Source organism: Pygoscelis adeliae, unplaced genomic scaffold, assembly GCF_000699105.1.
Source record: "Pygoscelis adeliae isolate BGI_AS28 unplaced genomic scaffold, ASM69910v1 Scaffold192, whole genome shotgun sequence".
In the NCBI taxonomy this organism is placed as follows: domain Eukaryota; kingdom Metazoa; phylum Chordata; class Aves; order Sphenisciformes; family Spheniscidae; genus Pygoscelis; species Pygoscelis adeliae.
Genome location: NW_008824284.1, coordinates 827,198 through 847,832, shown reverse-complemented (window position 1 = coordinate 847,832; position 20,635 = coordinate 827,198). Strand labels below are relative to the sequence as shown.

Here is a 20,635-nt window from a genome sequence, read left to right as displayed (position 1 = left end):
AAATAAGGTACTGAGAAGCGACTTCTCTCTTGTATTAGACTGTATTATCTCCCTTTATGAATATTTTCCTTAAGATCTGAGAGCCTCTGAAGCAATCCTGAAATAGCATTTGCTGCAAGAAAAGAGGAAAAGTAGCTTGGTTTCCAAAGTTACAAGCATTTATTAACTCATGCACATTATTCCAAGATTTCCTCTACCTCCCATATTTCTCTTTGTAGTTTCTACAATGTTAGATCTCTTCTAGTCTTCCAGACTCCTTTTTCTACTCAATTTTTTATAGGACATGCAACTGATGGTGCCTTTACTAGGTAACAAAAATTTGTCATACGACAATTAAAAGCCCTTCCTGAAAAGTGCATTTCACTCAGTACCTAGTTGAACAACCGTAGTTATAATCTGCAGTTAACTACAACACACACCACAGGAAGTAAGCACACATTTAAAAAACTGATTTTTATCCTTTATATCCTTACAGGATATACATAGTCAGTATCTGAAATGTTACTAGCTAACTTTGGTCATGAATAAAAAGCTTGTGCCATTGCTTGGGGTCCTTATAGGAGATCTGTGACATTCTGAGGGAAAGCTGGAGGGGGCACCCGAGTATATCCGAAATGAAACTAGATGTCTCCAGTTGTGCCACTGAATCAATCCTTCTTACCCTTTTGAGACTTTCATTTCTACTTCCAGCTTTCAATAATTTGGTCCTAATATTATTGATTTCAAAGTAAGCTTATTTTTGAGGAGTATAAGCCATATGTTAACTGCAAAAAAAGTGAAAGTCATTACTGAAGGCAGTGACTCTTTATTTGGTCAACCAGTAACTCGCTTATGTGCCCAGTGGTAAACAGTAAATAATGAAAGCAAAAACACCATAGAATGAAAGAGCACTTTAGCTTCCAGTGCTCATACTGTAGCTAAGAGTTGTGTAATATAAAATTCATAAAAATTCATATGCGACAATTCAGTTCAGTGCCTTCCTTCTCCTAAAAACAGCAAACATGCAGATAACCGTGATTCAGAAAGAGAGCTTTCAAACATCTTTGAAAAAAATTTATCACACTTTTACTCTCCAAGACCAAAACAACTGTTCATTTATTCACCATTCAAAGCCCAATACCACGTTGCATTTCAGTTTCTATTTTAGGATTTTGATTTTTCTCCAATAAAGAAAAACTATACCCTTAAAAGACAGACATTAATTCCCCCAAATAATCAGGATTTAAAATATTAGTCTAGAAGTTGAAAGGTACAGTTGAACTCTGGTAACTGTCAGATCCCAAACATCTCCTCCAGGGTACAGCATACGACTACTCTTGGAAATTTCAGAATAAAGGCAGGTAAGCCACATCTGTACTACAACAGTGCAAAATTCATAGCAAGAAAGACAGTTTACAGGAGGAAGAACTTTACACCTTACTTTACATATGCAAACGAAGGCAGAGAGAACTTGTCAAAATGAAACAGTCAATCTAAAGGAACAAGAAAAAGACAGTCATGTTCTAGGCACTAAGCCTGAAATTCAAGCACCCCTCTGCAAGTTTAGCATGGATTTCTGTAGGGTCTGCCTACATATGGCTAAATATACTATTGAATCCTCTCCTGGAATCCAATATGTAGTCTTTTAATAAACTATAACAGCTACAGAGTGGATTGATGCACCAGAAACCAAAGAAATTCCTTGGCAAGCAAAGAAACAAAAAAAGAGCCATTAAACAGCTGCAGGCAAGAGAGAAAGGAAAGACATATCTGTAAGGATGCTCAACACAGGAGCACTGGATAGCTTGTGCAGGTGACAGTACGTTGGCCTATATTACAGTATTGGATAATAGTAAATGATAGTATTTGGTTGCTTCACATTGCTTAATAAAAGCTATAAGAAAATGTCAAGAACAAAAATTGGTTTCTTTTGCAATTGGCTTATTCCAACAAAACCTAATTTTTCTTTTCCTCTATCTTCTACCATGATAGCCCCCTCAAAGGGTACCTGTAATCATACAGGACCTTAGAAAACAACATCGCACGTGTGAGGAAAAAGACAGCCATGGATCGTTGATGTGGTTATTCCACAATTAGCTACAGTTAAATCTCATGGAGATTATCCAAATAATATATTAAATCTTCCTTACTTTGATAAAATTCACTTACAATTTCCAATATCAAACTCCCAATAAAGAAGAAAATAAAATTAAAAAAACCCGCATTTTAATGTTATTTTAAGACATACACAAAATTCTAATAATTTTATTATTTTTTTCCTGCAGAACCACTCACAAATGATGGTTTCTTTGCTTTAGGCCTTGTGTGCAACAAAGATCGTCCCTGCGCCACACTGTACAGAGTAAATGTACTCCATGCAATGTAATTCTAGAGAGACAAAACCCAGTGTTTATTATTTTGAGAGGGATACATTAAAGGTGATATTCCACTGGTGCTGTGAGTATACAGCTGTATTTATGCAGCACACGTGTGTCATAAAATGGCAGACCCTGGTGATAAGAAAATTGGCATCCATTCAAATTGTCCTTCTGAGAGTGCAAAAATTTTCTCAAGAGTAACAGGAAAGTCTGTTATGAACTGTCCTTGAATTTAAATGACTACAGAGTTTATGTCTTGCCCTCTGGGCAAATGTGTAGTACACATCAGAATTTTTTTGTCACCTATCCATTTGTAAAACATAAAACCAGCACGAAATGGCTCTGACATAACACCACAGTTTATCTGTCCAGATTCATTCCTACCACAAGTTGTGATTCTGTTTACTGTTATTTTCTTTTGCTTTTTTTGTCCCAGAAGGAAAAATTCAAATAAGATGAAAAAGCAACAGAGAACCGGTGACTAACACAGTGAAACTGATGTAGTTAAAGAAAAAAAAAGTGCGTTGAAAAAAATAGCCTCCATTTCACAACGCACTTCCTATAGAACTGAGAGAGAGAATATTTAGAAACAAAAAAGCTGCTATAGTTGTGCAACATCTGTCCATTTTTCAGTTCTGGAATAAAGCAGGACTTGATCCACATGTACAAGCATGGGGAAGACATCCTTTTATAGCCTGAGGAGCTCCTTAGCCATTAACCGGATTTGAGCTCTGCAGAGATGCCCACTTCTCCCCTACCAGCAATATCCCGAGGCTTCAAGCTCTGTAGGATCCATTGTGACACCTCTGAATGAACCAGGACAACAGCCCATTCCTACCCCCTTTCTGGGTTGTTACTGGACAACAATATTAGGTGCCCAGAGGGGATGGAGTTGGATTTCTCTAGCTGACCCCAAGAAATTAATCAAAATCTGTTAACGCATGTACAGACCCAAAATATTTTATCCTGAAATCTAATCGTTCAACAAGTCAAATCTCTGCTTATAGCATCACTTTATCCTTAGAAATATGTGTGGAACTTTTGGATGGCGTTTTTTGTTGTTGTTTTTTTAATTTTGACAAAAACTGGGTATCTTTACTACACAATGAGCAGAAAAAACAATTGTTTGGATAAAGCAAATTTAACTTAGATACTATGTTTATCCTTCACCTGCAGTTTACTGATTGAAAATTATTTTGTATTTTCCTGTTCTTTAATTTTTTATGTAGAGACTCAAGAGTTTCTTTCCAGTAATACTCAAACTAGACAGAAGATCAACAACAGCATCTGTAAAACATGTACATAAGAATTTATAATCACCATTTAGAACCAGCAATCAATTGACGTGAATTAAATCTCATCTCTACCTAAACTCAAAAGAGCAGGGGTATGTTTAAAAACCAACACTAGCTAACAGCAATTTATCCAAATTAAAAAAAAAAAAATCAATAGAAGTAGAATTAGAGTTATGATTCACAATTATTTTGCTTTTTCTTGTTCTTCTAAATTTTTATGTAGACACTCAAGCCTTTCAGTAGATCTGGGAAAAAAATGTTAATTATGAACATTCCGATAAGGAAACAATCAAGCGCTCGAATGCACCAGTGCTCCTAAATCACTTAACTCAGGGGGGCTGACTAATTCATCGTGTAAGATGCCTCCTTGTTGAGTACCTAACTACAAGAACAGCTTTAAGGAAAAAATCAGTGTTGTATGACTGTAGGAAGATCACACATCTTTGCTAAAGCAAATGAATGCTACTGCTGTTGAGTTCTTCCTTCTCAATGCACTGTTTTAATACTTTTAAATACATTTTTTAAACTTTTTTTTAAAATCTCTAGTTCAAAAGGTTTTCTCAAGATATCTAAACTAGTAACTTGAATATTAGAAGAGTGTAGAAATATATAATTGAAAAGATGGTAGGAAGTAATCCGGGGTACTTTCCTCATACCAGGAAAATCCAAATCTTTAAAGAATGCCATAGATGCTTGAGATGTTTTGCAGACAAGCAGAATAACACATTTCTCTCTGCTTCAAGAGCTTTCAGGTTTGGATTAGACACAGAAAACTAAAAAATGAGAATAAAACAAAGCCAAAAGGAAAATGATAGATCTGTGGTTAAATCTGAAATTTGTGCTTAATTTTTTTAGGTAGTTTTAATGTTAATTTTCTGCTAAATAAATGCTATGAATACTATCCACCAAAGAAGTACAAATGAAAACAAAACAAAAAAATGGTTTGAAGCTCATCAAAGAGGACATGTGAAAGTGAAAACTTCACATGCCAGAGAGGACACAAATGAAATAAAGTACCTGTGCAGGAGCTGACAACCAGCCATCGGGAAGAAGAAAAGCAAACATCAAGTAACCAAGGATTGTTCCATGCTGACAACTTGCCAGGTAGTAGTTACTAAGAGTAGGCTATGAGGCAAGATCACTAGATTTTAAGATGGGAGGGCAAAATAAAACAGTGATTGCACTCTGGGTACACTTGAGCAATAAAGCATAGAAATTAAAGAAGCCAAAGTGAATTAGTGGGTGAACATTGTAAACATGATTCCTGAGAGTGAAAGAATAGTGTAAAGAAAGCTAGGAAAGAAAACGCAGCCATGTAAGAACACATCTGACAAGGAGCTAACAGAACATTTGAGTTAGTAGCTAAAGTTCTAGGAGCATTTGTGAGAAAGACTGCATCCAGAAGTTTATACACGTAACTTTTAAATTTATACAATATGTAAGATCTATAGTAACATGAGTTTTTATTCCTACTTCACTAAGATTAAACATGAATATGATTTGTGTGACATTTGTAAGATAGAACCATAAGTAAACCGAGACTAAAGATTACTATTTCGAGACAACTTTCCTCCCTGTTGTCTCTCTCTGGGAGTGCACAGCATACTAAACTGTGAGAGGAAATGTAGAGCTCCTTGTTGTAGACAGAGGTAAGATTTAGTTATGTACTACTGAAAAAAAACCTTACCCATGTGCATTTAGACTCAGAAATTCTTTGCTGCAACCACCAGTGTATGGAGAATGAATTGGTACTATCAAAGTAAGGAGGTCAAATGGACATAAATACTACCCACCCCAATAAAAAAGAAAAAAAGTTGGAAAAACAAAGGAAGACCTTGAAGTTGCAAACAATTTGCAATGCAAATATATCCTACAATTAACCCCATCCCTCAATGTTACCAAACTCTTACATTAAATTGCTTAAAAATATACAGCTAGCATGAAGTATTGCTTTTCCACTGAGGTCAAACTGCAGTCCCTGTTTAAAGTAACTGAGAATCTGGTCCAAGAAAACATCTTGTGATTATCAAAAGCAGCCTATGCTGGCCTAATGTTTTTGCTGTTTGAGCTGTACTTAGAAGTTTTGTCTGGTTTTCACCTCTTCTGCTAAGGCACTTTTGTGGGTGAATATCCTAAGTTGATTAGACCAATACTCAAAACTCTGTATTTCTTACTGGATGCCAGGATCTCATTATAAGAATCTAACTTGGCAATAACAAGATTAAAACATGACACAGAAAGTAACAGTTTCTTTTACTTCTTAATTGTATCCCTAAACTTCTCTGAAAAGAGTATCTACAATTACTCACAAACACTTTTTGCAGTGTTTCTTTTTGTGTGATTATGCAATATACACCCATAAATGCGTGTGTAATCTATTGAGAGATTTATTATCTCCTTCCAATAAATGTTTCACCAGGTTTGTTTTCCCTCCTGTTTAAAGGCAGCGGGAAACAAGGTAGTAAGTTACTAATGTTTAATGACTATATAAACCACTAGCTGCACCACAGACAATTGTTTTTTTTTTCAACTCTTGAATAAAGCAGCAAATTGCTTTTCAGAAAGAAAAGTAATATACGTTTAAAGATTCATAAACTTTTAAGTTCATAGAACTTCAAAATCATAATTTTTCCTAAGATGTCCAGCCATTTTCACTGTTTCGTATGTTCTTCAAAGTTTCACGTGGATTTATGAGTAAGATTTCTTTTTTAAAATGACTTGCTTCTGTACAGGCTAGTACCTCTCAAAAAAGCTGCATAAGCAAAATGGAAATGGTACTTAGCTGTGATATTACTTCTGAGATAGAATAGTTGTAATCCATATATTACTGTTTAGTACTGCACCATGGCAGTGTGCAGCTATGAGATTTGATTTAACAGTTTGCTGGAAGTTTTCTAGAAAACGAATAGTTAGAGACAGATACTGATCTTGATTTTAAATCAACTGAAATCAAGTCAGGTCATGCGACTAGCACAACTTTTTGCTTTCTTACTTCAAACTGAAAAAATTACTGGGGAAAGGAACAAAATTAGGTGGTCTTCCTTAATTACAAATAAGTGCAATCAAAATGTCTTAATTTCATTACTTTTGAAGCAATTCCAAAAACTTGCAAAGTTTGACATGGATAAATTTTGCACTGTACATGCAAAAATTAACTATGTGACAAGCCAGAAGAAGAAACATGTAATTAACAATAAAACAGCAATCAGCTCTATCACAAAGAGGCTACTGTTGCCTTTAAATAAGGAACTGGCAAACATGCTATGTCAGTAGCTCTAATATCTTACGATTGCACCTCTAATACTACAAGAAATTGTTCGCTTGCTATAATTACTACAGGAATCTTTAAGACAAGCTGTCAAACTATTTACCTTCCCGTCATCTTAGCTCATTATTTCCTGTAGAGTTACTAGTCCTTTGTTGACAAAAATGAACATTCAGTATAACTAAGGACACAAATGAAGCTTTTTTCCCTTCAAGTTTATGCCTGTAAATCCTGAACCACCACAGAGCTAACAACAAATGAAAGGGAGGTCCCTATTAACAGTGAGAGAGCCAGTATTTCCCTCTACAGTTTAAGCTGCATAACATCAGAATAAGACCCTGTTCTCAGGTGCTTATATTCCAGCTTCAGTAATCCATGGTCATATCTTTTGCATTTGCCACAGCTAACTTCTCTACACTGCCCCCCATCCCCAGTGAATACAGCTTCCAGGTCAAGGAGAAATGGAACCAAATTTAGAGTAGAAATATGTTTATGAAGTTGCGTAAGCCAAAAAATTGCAAAAAGAAACCAAAAGAAGAGCTGTACTAGGAGAGACAAGTGGTCTTCTTAGTACCATATTGTGAAAAATTGCAAAAAGCAGGTGCCCAGACAAGAATACAAGAATAGAAAAGTCACGCAGAAATATTTCTGTAGAATCTTATCCCAGTCTCAAACAATTTCAAACTCAAGGACTTCTTAACAGATTTTGCATTAAGTAGATCTTGGCATATTTATCTACCATAAACATGCCTATTTCTGCTTGAACCCGTGTAAGCTTTTAGCATCTGCAATATCCTGCAGTTTCCCACCTTCATTATACGGACATACCACCTACTCCTCTTTCTGCTTGAGAAAAAACACAGAAGCTTTTATAGGCAAAGTGCTTCATGGACTTGCATAATACTTAAGCTGTAGCTGTTTTGTAAAACCACAGCTATGCAAACCCTCTCAGTCTTGATTTTTTTTTTTTTTAAATCAAATACATGATAAATGTCTGTAGAACAAAGAGTAATAACCTTATACAAGGAAACAAAGACTCAAATAGCTGGCTACACCCAGCAGTCCTTCTGCCACCACTAAGAAGTTATAATAAAAGTTTTACAGTGTATCCAACAGCATCTTCATATCTGAAGCTGTATTAATAAATAATCATGTCTGTTTATGCTAAGATATTCTAGCATAGTACTAGGGATGAATCCAATATTTGAGTTAATATTGGATTCAACTCTTACAGCAGCATCTCAGACAGGTCAGTCACCCACCCTGCAGCACCAGCAAAGGGCAAGGTTAGTGTGAGTCCTGTCAGTGTTAAGGTATCTAAAAGATCAACACCATCCTAAGCAAAGTTACACACATCCCAACTCGATAAATAACAGAAAAAAAACCACATGCAGTTTTTGCCACCAGAAAGTTTTTACTAAAGAATACGTTAGTAACTTCAGCAAACTGTTATTACCCTTTGAAGTACATTATACAGTCACTGTTTAAACCTTACCCTCTGTACATAAATGAATTCAGAAATACATCATTTTCAATGACAGGCTTTACTAAACTGTACTCTGACATTTGGAAGTAGACTGAACACCAAGTTAGGCTGGACGCAAACATATAAATGGAAATATAAGAATGTGCTGGACTCTTGGGAATCTAACAAGGCCATGAAAGCTCAGTATCATCATCCTGACGTAGCATTTCAGGGAAAGCAAACTGGGAAGCCCATATTCAAAATCTTAAAAGAAAAAGGCTTCTCTTCCTTGAAGGAATAAAAAAAGAAATAGAAAAGGCAGTAAGCTGCTCTCTGTGTTCCCCTTTAAGAACTTAACATAGCCATAGTAATTCCTGTGTACCCTTTTTGATGAAATCTGCTAGGGACGCTGCTTGGAAGATCAGAGAGAGAGATGAAGGCAGGTATGTGGCAGGTATTCATAGCATGAAAAATAGTACAATTATAGTTCCTGTCACACAGAAAAGAACCTTGATAAAATTATGATAAACAAACTGAAAACCTGAGAAAATAAAAACCAACCAAACAAAAATATCCCTTTCTAGAAAAGCAAAAAAAAAAAAAAAGCTGTTCCAAAATATTAGCTGAATTAAATCAGCATTCCTTATGAATGGTAACAGAATTTCACACTTCCAGTGAAATATTCACATCATCTCGTATTTGGCAATATAGGAAGGTAATCAATTTCACAAAAGTAAAGGGGATTAAATCTGTTTTTATGTCACATCTAGAGACACAGAGAGATGACACTCTCGTCTTAACTCTGGTAGGGGTTATGATTTCACACATAGCTCATTATCCAGGCTGAAATACAGACTGCATCTCAGACTCAACACTAAAACAGAAGCCTCACCCTGAGTTATCAGTCATGCCTTTCCTTTGCTCCCCTCTCCTGCCGGTAATGATGCAGTCACCAAAACTGTGTAAGCATAGCAAATCAATCCACATATCTGAAATAACAAGTACGATGCATATCTCTATGGGCAGCAGTATTAACTGAGAGTTGTTCAAGAACAGATTCCAAGAGCAGCAAGTGAATCTGGCACAGCTTGTTCTAAACGTCGACAAAAGACTCACGACTAGAAAAAAGGGCTTTTAAGTACTGGAGAAACGAAGGAGGACTACATAATAAAATACAAAGAAAGTTTAATTTCATATGGCTCACAAAGAAAACTGCAACTTAACAGGAAATCAGCAATTTTCCCTTTATTGTTACACTGATGTCAATTATACTTTTTTTTCTTTTTTATTCTTCAAGTTTAGGTTTGACTGTGTAGATATAGCCTGTGTGACTATTTAAGCTCATGAAAGTAATGGAACAATGCTCATTTTCTTTTTGGGGACACTGAAATCTACTCTTCATCCTATCTCTGAAAATGCCTAATGTAAAACTATAATAAGGAGAGCATACAACTACTTTATTATTTGGTTTTCATACATTTGCTCCTTAATTTGTGGAATTATAAATTACATTTTTGGAAATACAAAGACTACAGACCTCTATTTTTATGCTATTAGATAAGAAAAGAAAAAAACATTGAAAAGGATGAAGCTGGACATGGTAAATATGCGTTTGATCAACTATTTCTGCATACATAATTTTTTAATTCATTGGCACAAATCAGGAAATTCAAAAGACAAATTGCTAATCAGCATTCAATGCTTAAATGCACATGTAAATACAAGTAAAAAGGCTTCCCTGTAAAAAACTCAAGAGAATTAATGTGGAATCCTTGTGTACATGTTTCAGTAATACTCCTTGACAGTGAACCTCTTTGTTTAATATAAAGAGGCCAGAGAATACCAGAGTTGTGAGGCTTTGGTGTGTCTTGTGAATCAAATGTATCTTTCTAAATCAACATTTTAGAAACCGTGGCTTACTACTGCTTTTCTCTCTCAAAACAGGTAACAAAATTGAAAATGGCTGCATGTTGACAAAAACTAAGGAATGGTTAGGCTATGCATTCTCATTATTTCTAGTGTTTTCTGAATAAAAGTGTTGTAAAACAGCTGAAAATGCAGTACCGTAAAATGTTAGAGACTTTAGTCCCTACATAACAACCTTTGCTATAAACATCGGTTCATAATGACTACAAATACAGTGATTTGCCTAATCAAACATCATATTAATTTAAATGAATGCTAATTATTTGTCTAAGCTCTTAGCTAGTAATGTGAACAGCATGTAGAAGTTCCTTAAAGTATGTGTATCCCCAAGCTATTAATGTTCACCAGGGAGACTGAAAGTTCCTCTGTAGGGTTAGAAAAAATGTCCCACTAACCACATAAATAGTTTTCTCGGTACACTCTTCAGATACATTAATAACAGCTATTGTGAAAGAAAGCCCTCATAACGTTATTGTTCTGAAAAAGAATTTAAAATATTTAGCACACCCAAAAGAATTTTCTGAGAAGTTGGTAAACAACTCTATTGCAATTCTTTTGTGTTAACTCCAGTCTTAAGCACTGGGTATACTCTGATTTTAAATAAACCACCTCACTAGGCAGAGTATTAATCAGCATCCTTCCTTTTCCTCTGACAGTCTAAAAGAGACTCCAGAAATAAATGTTTAACATCCCTTTGTTCTAAAAACAAAAAGACATTCCCCAAGAATAGCCAATATATCTTTTGGAGACCACATATTGGGCTGCTGGATTTTTTGATTGAAAGGATTTTATTAGTGAAATACTACTCTGATTCTAGATGGCCTCCCTATTTTAATATTTCAGCACCATTTCTGTTACAGCTCCAAAGCCACATTTAAGCCCAAATGAAATGTGCAACGAATTTACATTAATCTGGAAGTACTAATTCCAAGCCTGTTGGACACTTACTAAAATACAGTTTCAACAGAGATGAACATAACTGGAACATTTAGCTTAGTAGACACATTTCTAACCAGTCCTTTTGGCTTCAAAACATGACCCAAAATTGCACAATCCTTTAAGTTTCATTCTAAATAAAAGTTTGAACAAATCCAAAGTTCAAAGCAAATTTTAGATGAAGTAACAGCATCATCTGCTTTTTACAGTGAAAAAATACTAAAGCAGTAGGCTTTTTTTCTTCAGATATACCTGCAATACTTTCTGTTGATATGAGTTCATTGAAAGAAAGAGCTTCTGTTTATGCAATAAGTTGAACTATCTGCCTAGATAAAAATAATGTTATTGATAATGATTATTATTAAAAAGTTGTATAACTCTTTCAGCTGAAAGGTCTTAAAATGGGTAAGCTGCCTTCTCCTCCTTGCTCTCCTGGTGAGCTGCTGGTGACATCTGGAACTAAGTGTGCCGTAGACATTGTTCCAAGAATGAGAGAACAAAAACGATGTTGTAATATTGACCCTACTGAAGGCTTCTTGGGACTCAGTTTGACTTTTTTCCATCTGGATGTACTGGGCAGAATACATAACAGGAGATAGCCCATGGTGAGCTTACACCATTAATTAATAGTAATGAATCAGCCAAACCCTGCTACTAGAGAAAGTAATTGCTATGAACCATGTAGGTTTGAAATGAATACTTGGTTGCCTTTTAATTATTAGTTGCTCTAAGTTAAATGACTTCTGCTCACACTGCATCACAAAATATTTAAGGAATTTAATTAAAAGTCACAGAATAGTCTATCTCAATACTTATGGATAACATTTTTTTCAGATTCCTTTAAATAAAATGCTACATGCATGCAAGGGAAATATAAAAATAAGGAGGTTTACCCCATACTTGGTTCTATATACATTATACATGTCAAAATGCTATAAAAGTTTATTGAGTCTCAGCTCTCCATGGCTTTGGCCTGAACCATATTTTTGATTCAATATGCTAATTATCTGAAGAAAGCTAATAACAATATAATCTAGTCAAAACTTTTGTTCCCTTAGGCAGATATCTAAAATCTGATCCCTTCAAGTCATTAGTACAGCTTTATATGTATTTCAGACAGTCAGTAAGAACAAACTGTAGGTAAGGATTTTTTTAATAAATAATGTAATTAAATCATTTAGCAATAATTATGGTATTCACATTAGCATAATACGAACATTGCTAAGACAGCTGTTTAAAAAAATTTAAAGTAAATAATGTAATCTGATGTTACACATTTACATAGATGATTGCTTACTTTATGGTTAAAGCTGAATTTAATCAATAACATTTATTTCAGAGCTTGAAGAAAGCTTTCTAGCTGCCTTCCAGTCAAAAAAAATTAACAAATAGCATAAATTAAGGATGCATGGGGAGCAAAGGTGAAGGAGCAGAGTTTACAGCTAATGTTTGCAATGAGATACACACTCTACTTGCTGAGCTTTAAAAATGCTTATCTAACATCTTTAAGATGTCTTTCAGATTTAGGAAGTCTTCTGTTTTCAAAACTAGTATTTGTACTATTAATCGCCCCAACAGCAAAAAATCAGGAAATCTGTGGCTCAGATATTTCCAGCACTTTTGAAGGAAGTAATTGTTTCAGAGTGTGCCAAAACACAATACTGTGGATGTTTTTTCAAGCAATGACTAATAAATTTTTGTCCTTATAAGACCGTTAGCTCATGTTTTTGGCTCTATTACCTGCTGTTCCAATTCTATTTTTGGTTACACATCAGGTAGGTTAAAAAGTAAAAAACCAGAAAGTTTTTCTTTGCTTTTGCACAATCTGCAAAGAAGCTGGGCCTGTTATGCCTCTAATGTACTCATACTCCCAGCACTACTGAACAATTCTCAAAAGAGAATTTGGTCATCTCACGTCATACATGGTGTTGTGCTCAGTACCATGACACTGTATTTTTACTGCTTGTGCTCCAGTCCCTCTCCTGTGTATTCAATTCAGATGCCTCTGCATCTGTGGCATAGGTTTCCCTTGGGTGCAGTTACTTTTGCTATTTTTAATGCGAGAGAGAGGCATGACTTATTGTAAGTATTAATCAAAGGCTGAAGGTGAAATTCAAGAGGTCTGTTTCCGTCAGTAAATGAATAGTTGCATTACAGCAGGAAACTGCAGTAGTAGACTACATTGATGCAGAGACTAGAAAACCATTTCCAAACAGATTTGCAAAACACAGTGGTTTGCGGGGTGGGGGAGCAACCCCCTGCCTCGGTCATGCAGGGTAGTGAACTGCAGTCAAGATTCAGCACAGCTACTGCAAATTTCCAAACAAAGATAAAGTCAAAATGATTCACTCCTTGAAACGAATTGTTGGTACTTAGCCTTTGAAGCTTTGTTCTGGTTTTTGGCTTCCCTACAAAGCATTTTCAGTTGAGTTAGCATGTTGATAAAAAGCTATGGAATATTTATTTTCAAGTTATGTATATTAATAATTATTTCTATAGTGACTATGACAATACGAGGACAATCTGATCCAAACCTCATGAAGAGATGAAGAGAAGAGAAGAGAAGAGAAGAGAAGAGAAGAGAAGAGAAGAGAAGCAGTTTTCTATGTTTGCTGGACCTTCCTTTCACATTGTCTTCTGGAATTTACAAGGCATGAATATTTTTTCCTTTTTTCTTTTTTTTTCTTTTAATATATATAATATGCAAGCAGCACAATTTCTGCTCAGGTTAATTATGCAATCCCTCAAGTACTAAATCATTTCTTTGATTGCCACCCACATTACTAACCCACTTTGAAGAGTCCTCACATCCAGTCCTTATAATTCCCAATTCCTTTCTGATAATTGCAGTACTTATGGCAGTAGGAATGAAATGTTTTGTACCTATTATGTTGAAGTGGTCCTTAGATGTAAAGAGTGGAATTTTTCCAGTGCTGCTGGCAGGATGCACAGAGAAGCACTAGGAAGACTGATCAAGTGCCTGCTTCTGCTGCTATCCTATGGAGGTCATCCTGGTTTGCTTTATTTCAAATAAAAATGCAGTCCTACTATTCAACAGAACATGGCTGGCGAGAAGAGAAGATGTTATGTACAACAGACCTTTGGTATATGCATTGACATTTTACCATAAATCTCATCTGCTATTGCTGATTACAACATAATCAAATAGCACTGAACAAATAATCATTTTTTTCCTGGGCTATTAGTGAAAAGAAAATTATATAGGTAAGCTTTACAGCTATAATTTGTATTTTAATACTGAGACCTAGAATTTTAAAGACAAGATTTGCCCTTTTAGCAAAGTAAATATAAGCTGCAAATGTAGATACTTGGGGTTCAGACCCATAAAACAGGCATGTATAGTAAGGTAAAGAGTATATACATCTAATACAAGAAAGTGCTGCAAACTGTGAAAGCTATCATCTGTACTTGAAAAATAAAGCAATCCTGAAAAGCCTAAAGAAAAAGGAAGCACTGCAAATTATTTTAAAGTTTTAAATTAAAATTATTGAAAACCCTATGGACTTGCATTTAGTTTTTTAAAAGGCATAAGAGAAGTTCTTAGTTTTAGTCAAAACAATTATATTTATTTAAGTTAAAAATGTAAGATCTGACACATTAGGCAGCTCAAAAAGAGAGAACTCTCTATTCACAGCTAGGTAGGTTGTACCTTCCTGGTAGGAGATAAGACGTTTCTTGGGGCTAGATTTAACATATTAAAGATGAGAATTCAGGGATAAGGAAAATTTAACATTAAATAGTATTTAAATTTAATTTAAAAACTCTTTTAGAGACTAGAATTTTGTACATTTGAATTACTACTAGTTAATGCTGTATTGGTTCGACAGTACTATGTACTAAATACTGCTATTTAATATCTGTGTCTGATTTCACTGTTTATTTCTGTGCACCATGATTGTGACACATACCAACTACCTTCTTGACAGAAAGTACTAGAGAAAATGTCAGGAGAATAAAATACACAACTTGAACATACAAACAAGGATCATAATTATTTCTACTATTCTTAACGTCAGAACAGTTAAGACAAAAGCAGCTCTGCAAAACATCACAAACATTGTTAAGTGTTTAATTTTTCCCCCATTCTTCTCTCTTCTTTTATATGCATTATTATACAAGTATTGTTAAATGTATATATGCAGTATTATATGCATATTTTACACCTGCTATCAAATATTTATAATATTTCTGGTTAACCTGGTGATCACTGTATTTTGTTTGTTCTTTTCACTAGGTTAGTAACATACAAGGGCTGAATTACATTTATAGCCTAACAGTTACAATAGTGGCCTTTTTGCATTGATAAAACCATCACAAAAAAAGGTGTCCACTGATGACTCCTCTCCCTATGATTACAGCAGGTAGTTTTGTTGCTCTTGATTCTACCACCTTAAGTATTTTTAAGGTCAAAAATTTCCCCCTCCTCCAGTTCAAGTGTAAAAACAACATAATGATATTGCAAAAAACTAATGCCATTAAGTCATTGAACACGCTCCTATCCAATCACAGATATTACAGCAGCAGAAGTAATTCATAACATTCTTCATCTCTTTTTTTGTTTGTGACATAAAAATAAAATCACAATTGCTTTGAATATGGTTGTTACGTATTCAAATAACACGTAATCGACAGATTATCTTAAAAGAGATCACAGGAAACAGATGAATGCCCAGTGGTTTCTAATTTCTAGGTCTGCTATTGACATAACTGTTGTGTTAACTCAAGAAAGGAGCTCCATCTTTATGTGACACTGTTTTTCTCCTTACTCTTTATCTCTCATCCATTTACACTGTACATTCTGGAACAAGAGTTACATTTCTCTTATGTGCAACCCTCCCCACAAAATATGTGCTACTTGGTACTATTATTCTTCAACACTATTTCAGAGCATAACATAGTCCACTAATCTTGTTGGCTAATTTTGTTGGCTAATATATTCTCTCTACAGCAGGATAAATAAAACACTTAGTCAAGTTTCAAGTGTAGATGTTTCAAAATTGAAATATGCCTTTCATTAACATTTCCTTGCAATGTATGCACTAGAATATTTATTGAAAAAAAACACTCAAAATTCACTTCATCTAACTATATATTGTGGAAATTATGTCTTAGATATCAGTTATTGTAAGTAGGTGTGGAAATTACATATTTTCAAGAGCAAGGTATAAGTACATGACATATTAGGCTACATAACACATGTAGTGTTATGGCAATTCTGAACACATCAAACCATCCTTGACCACTAAGCCATGTTCTCACAGACAATGATCAGTACACTCATAGCACTACTTGGGGTCTTAGATCCTGCTCACTTTCAAATACTACTACTATCTGCCTAATTTCTCAAGAAGTGATTTAAAACCCTTGTCCCAGAACCCAAATTTCAAGGAGAAAGCAATACCACTTTTTTTTTTTTTTTTTTTAAAAGAAATCCAAAGTAAATATACTCATTAAATGAAAGATTCAATATTCCCATGCATGAGTTAAGAGTTGAAGTCCACACAGGAACAGAGCCTATAAAACCTGCTACAAAAGATAGATATGGGGTGAGAAGAAGCGTTCTGGTTTTGGCTGGGATAGAGTTAATTTTCTTCACAGTAGCTAGTATGTGGCTGTGTTTTGGATCTGTGCTGAAAACGGTGTTGCTATTGCAGAGATGTTTTTGTTACTGCTGAGCAGTGCTTACACAGAGTCAAGGCCTTTTCTGGTTCTCACCCCACCCCACCAGCGAGTAGGCTGGGGGGGCGCAAGAAGCTGGGAGGGGACACAGCCGGGACAGCTGACCCCAACTGACCACAGGGATATTCCATACCATATGATGTCATGCTCAGCATGTAAAGCTGGGGGAAGAAGAAGGAAGGAAGGAATGGACATGCAGAGTGATGGCGTTTGTCTTCCCAAGTCACCGTTACATGTGATAGAGCCCTGCTGTCCTGGAGATGGCTGAACACCTGCCTGCCGATGGGAAGGAGTGAATGAATTCCTTGTTTTGTTTTGCTTGTGTGCGCGGCTTTTGCTTTACTTACTAAACTGTCTTTATCTCAATCTATGAGTTCTCTCACTTTTACTCTTCTGTTTCTCTCCCCCATCCCACTGTGGGGGAGAGAGTGACTGCATGTGCTTAGCTGCCGGCTGGGTGTAAAGCACAACAGTCTCTCCAGGGGTATACCTGCTGCAGCATAGACATCTACAGCCACAGTTGCTTTGAGGTGCGCCTGCTCCAGCGTGGCCTTCTCCATGGGTCACAATGCCTTCAGAGATACACCTGCTCCAGCGTGGCCTTACCCATGGCTGAAATCCCTCCAGGGGTGGGCTTATCCATGGGCACACGCTTTGAGGTGCTCCAGCATGACCTCTTGTACAGCCACAGATGCTTCAAGGTGTACCTTCTCCAGCGTGGACTCACCCTTGGACAACAATCCCTTCAGAGGTATACCTGCTGTGGCACAGACATAACCATGGCCACAGATGCTTTGAGATGTACCTGCTCTGGCATGGGCTTATCCATGGCCACAGACGCTTTGGGGTGTCCTGCTCCCGCATGGACTCATCCACAGGTCACAGTCCCTTCGACTCGAGTTCACACTGGAGTTCCAGCCTGCCCAGTACAGCAGCACAGAAGCAGCAGCAATGCCCTGGCCATCTGCCAGTCCAGGAGCATCGCCATTGCTGTTATGAAAATGTTCCCAGGCACAGCAGTCAGGTGATAAGCAGTACAGCAAGCAGCAAAAGCAAAAAACAGCCACTAGTGACCACTAGACTCTAATATGCAGTAAGGCAAACAAGCCCCATGGCAAGCACAGGAGCCTGCCAATTAATAGCTAAACAGCAATAACAGCTATAAATTTGATCTAGCACATTCCAATCAAACCTGTTATCTCGAACAGGCTCTCAAACCTTCAAGCCCCACATTGGGTGCCAAAAAGGACTGTCATGGTTTAACCCCAGACAGCAACTAAGCATCACACAGCTGCTTGCTTACTCCCCCTCTGGTGGGATAAACTTGTGGGTTGAGATAAAGACAGTTTAGTAAGTAAAGCCAAAACTGAGCACGCAAGCAAAACAAAACAAGGAATTCATTCACTCCTTCCCACCGGCAGGCAGGTGTTCAGCCATCTCCAGGACAGCAGGGCTCCATCACGTGTAACGGTGACTTGGGAAGACAAACACCATCACTCCGAACGTCCCTCCCTTCCTTCTTCTTCCCCCAGCTTTACATGCTGAGCATGACATCATATGGTATGGAATATCCCTTTGGTCCGTTGGGATCAGCTGTCCCAGCTGTGTCCCCTCCCAGCTTCTTGTGCACCCTCACCCTACTCGGTGTGAGAAGCAGAAAAGGCCTTGACTCTGTGTAAGCACTGCTCAGCAATAACAAAAACATTTCTGTAACAGCAACACGGTTTTCAGCACAGATCCAAAACACAGCCCCATACTAACTACTATGAAGAAAATTAACTCTATCCCAGCCAAAACCAGCACAAGAAGCTACATGAAGTAATAGCAAAGCAGCAGAGTGACCTGTCTTAGCACTTGAGCCATGTTATCATTGGTACTGAAAGATAAAACTTTCTGATCAAGTTTCAGAAGAATTTCAGGCCTGAGCTTTCCTAGGATTACTTATGTCAAAATCACCATGCTTTGTGGGAAGAGGACAGCAAAGTATTAGACTGCAGAAGTCTTCATCACCACACTTTTCATATTTTCTATTGATCTCCCAGGCTACTTCTGCTTTGTTACCATCTGGCTTGCTGCTCCAAGTTTCCATGCAGTACATGCAAGTTATACAGCAAGTTAATAAAGGGATACAAAATTTGTGTCAAAATCACTCAGACTTTCTGAAACTATCATGTCTCTATACCCACTTCATTGTCCATTTGCAAGGTTACTTCAATAATATACTATGAATTCTCTGGCCTTGCTTGTTCCTAGATCTCAGAAAACTGTGAACGCTCTCTGGTATCCATAACTGTTAATAAACTATGAGTTATAAAAACATAAATATCTTGACATAAAATTGTTCACAAATTCTCCATCAAGTAAGCTTTTCCTTACATGTTAACCAACACAATCTCACCTATCTGAGCATGCACAGCTCTTCTCAGACATCGTTCAGCATCTGACACTAAATTCCAAGATGCACCGAGACCCATGCACTTATTGGTCACACAGCACACAGATGATGCGGCTCTAACTTAATTACCTGATTTTAAGTCATTATAGAAAATACTACTTTTTCCCACAAGGGACTATCAGAATTTGTAGTGAGCATTTTTTCCAATGAACAAAAATAAACACCAGTATGCTTTCTCAGTGACTAGCAGAAACGACGTTATGCTGCACAAACATGCATTCATCTCAAAGTAGATATTACATAGAATATTATAAAAAAACCCACATATGCTGCATCCATATATACAAATAGTCACAGCAGAAAGGTAATGAAGCAGAGGAAGCATAAAAATTGCCCAGTTCATTCATAAGCTTGCATTGTGTGGGCTGTCTTATGCACAGGTATATAAAGAATTCAAAATTTCTAGCACCTCTGACATACAAAAATATAAATCCCAGAACCAGAATAGTTCAATATACCATAAAAGAAAAATGCTGGAGTACTACTTCCAAAATGAGAAAAACATTTCCTGTTTGTATTAAAAATAAATACAAAAAGCAATTGAAAACTGGGCGCCAAGAAGCATTAGCTGTGGGATTTTTCACTTAAGAACTTTAAGTAGACCAGTTTCACTATGAAAATTGGAAAAAATTAACTTTACATCTTTGAGATGGAAGTGATTGAAAAAAAAAAGATGGAGAGTGTCCTACTAATGGACTCACTACTTCAGGGACATCTAATAATGTGACACTAATGTATGCACCAGTCTGACACTGAAAAAGGACAGCCTGCAGACCTAAGTAGGCATGGTAGCATCAAATAAGCAGTGAGTATAAGGCAGAGTTTTTAGTTTTTTTCTTCTTCCTTTTTTTTTTTTTTAATAATAAAAGTGATTGAGGTAAGCAGTAAGGATGTTTCTTCTCTAGTGAGGCAGGCAATATTCAGGTCTTTCAGAAGCTTAGCAAGGATGAAGCACAGTTATGTTCAGACTATCTAGTTGCAGGCTTCCTAGAATTATTAGGGTAAATGGAATTAATAGGCAGAATATAGTCCTGACAGCTAAAAGATTCAATCTTCTAGGCATTGTGACTGTAGTATGATTTCTGTAAAAAAGTACACCCACATTACAGATAATGAAATAAGGACTTAGCTCCCTTCTTAATTAAATCAATGTATTTCTATTCACTGACATCAGATTCTGATTCCACAGGTAAAACTAGGTTCTTCACAACCAAGAAGTATAATCTGAAATGAAAG

General features: G+C 36.3%; 1 protein-coding gene across 1 annotated transcript in view; it reads right to left on the bottom strand.

Annotated features, from left to right (window-relative positions):
- Positions 1-20,635, bottom strand: part of PRR16 (proline rich 16) — a 33,621-nt gene that overhangs the window by 1,598 nt on the left and 11,388 nt on the right.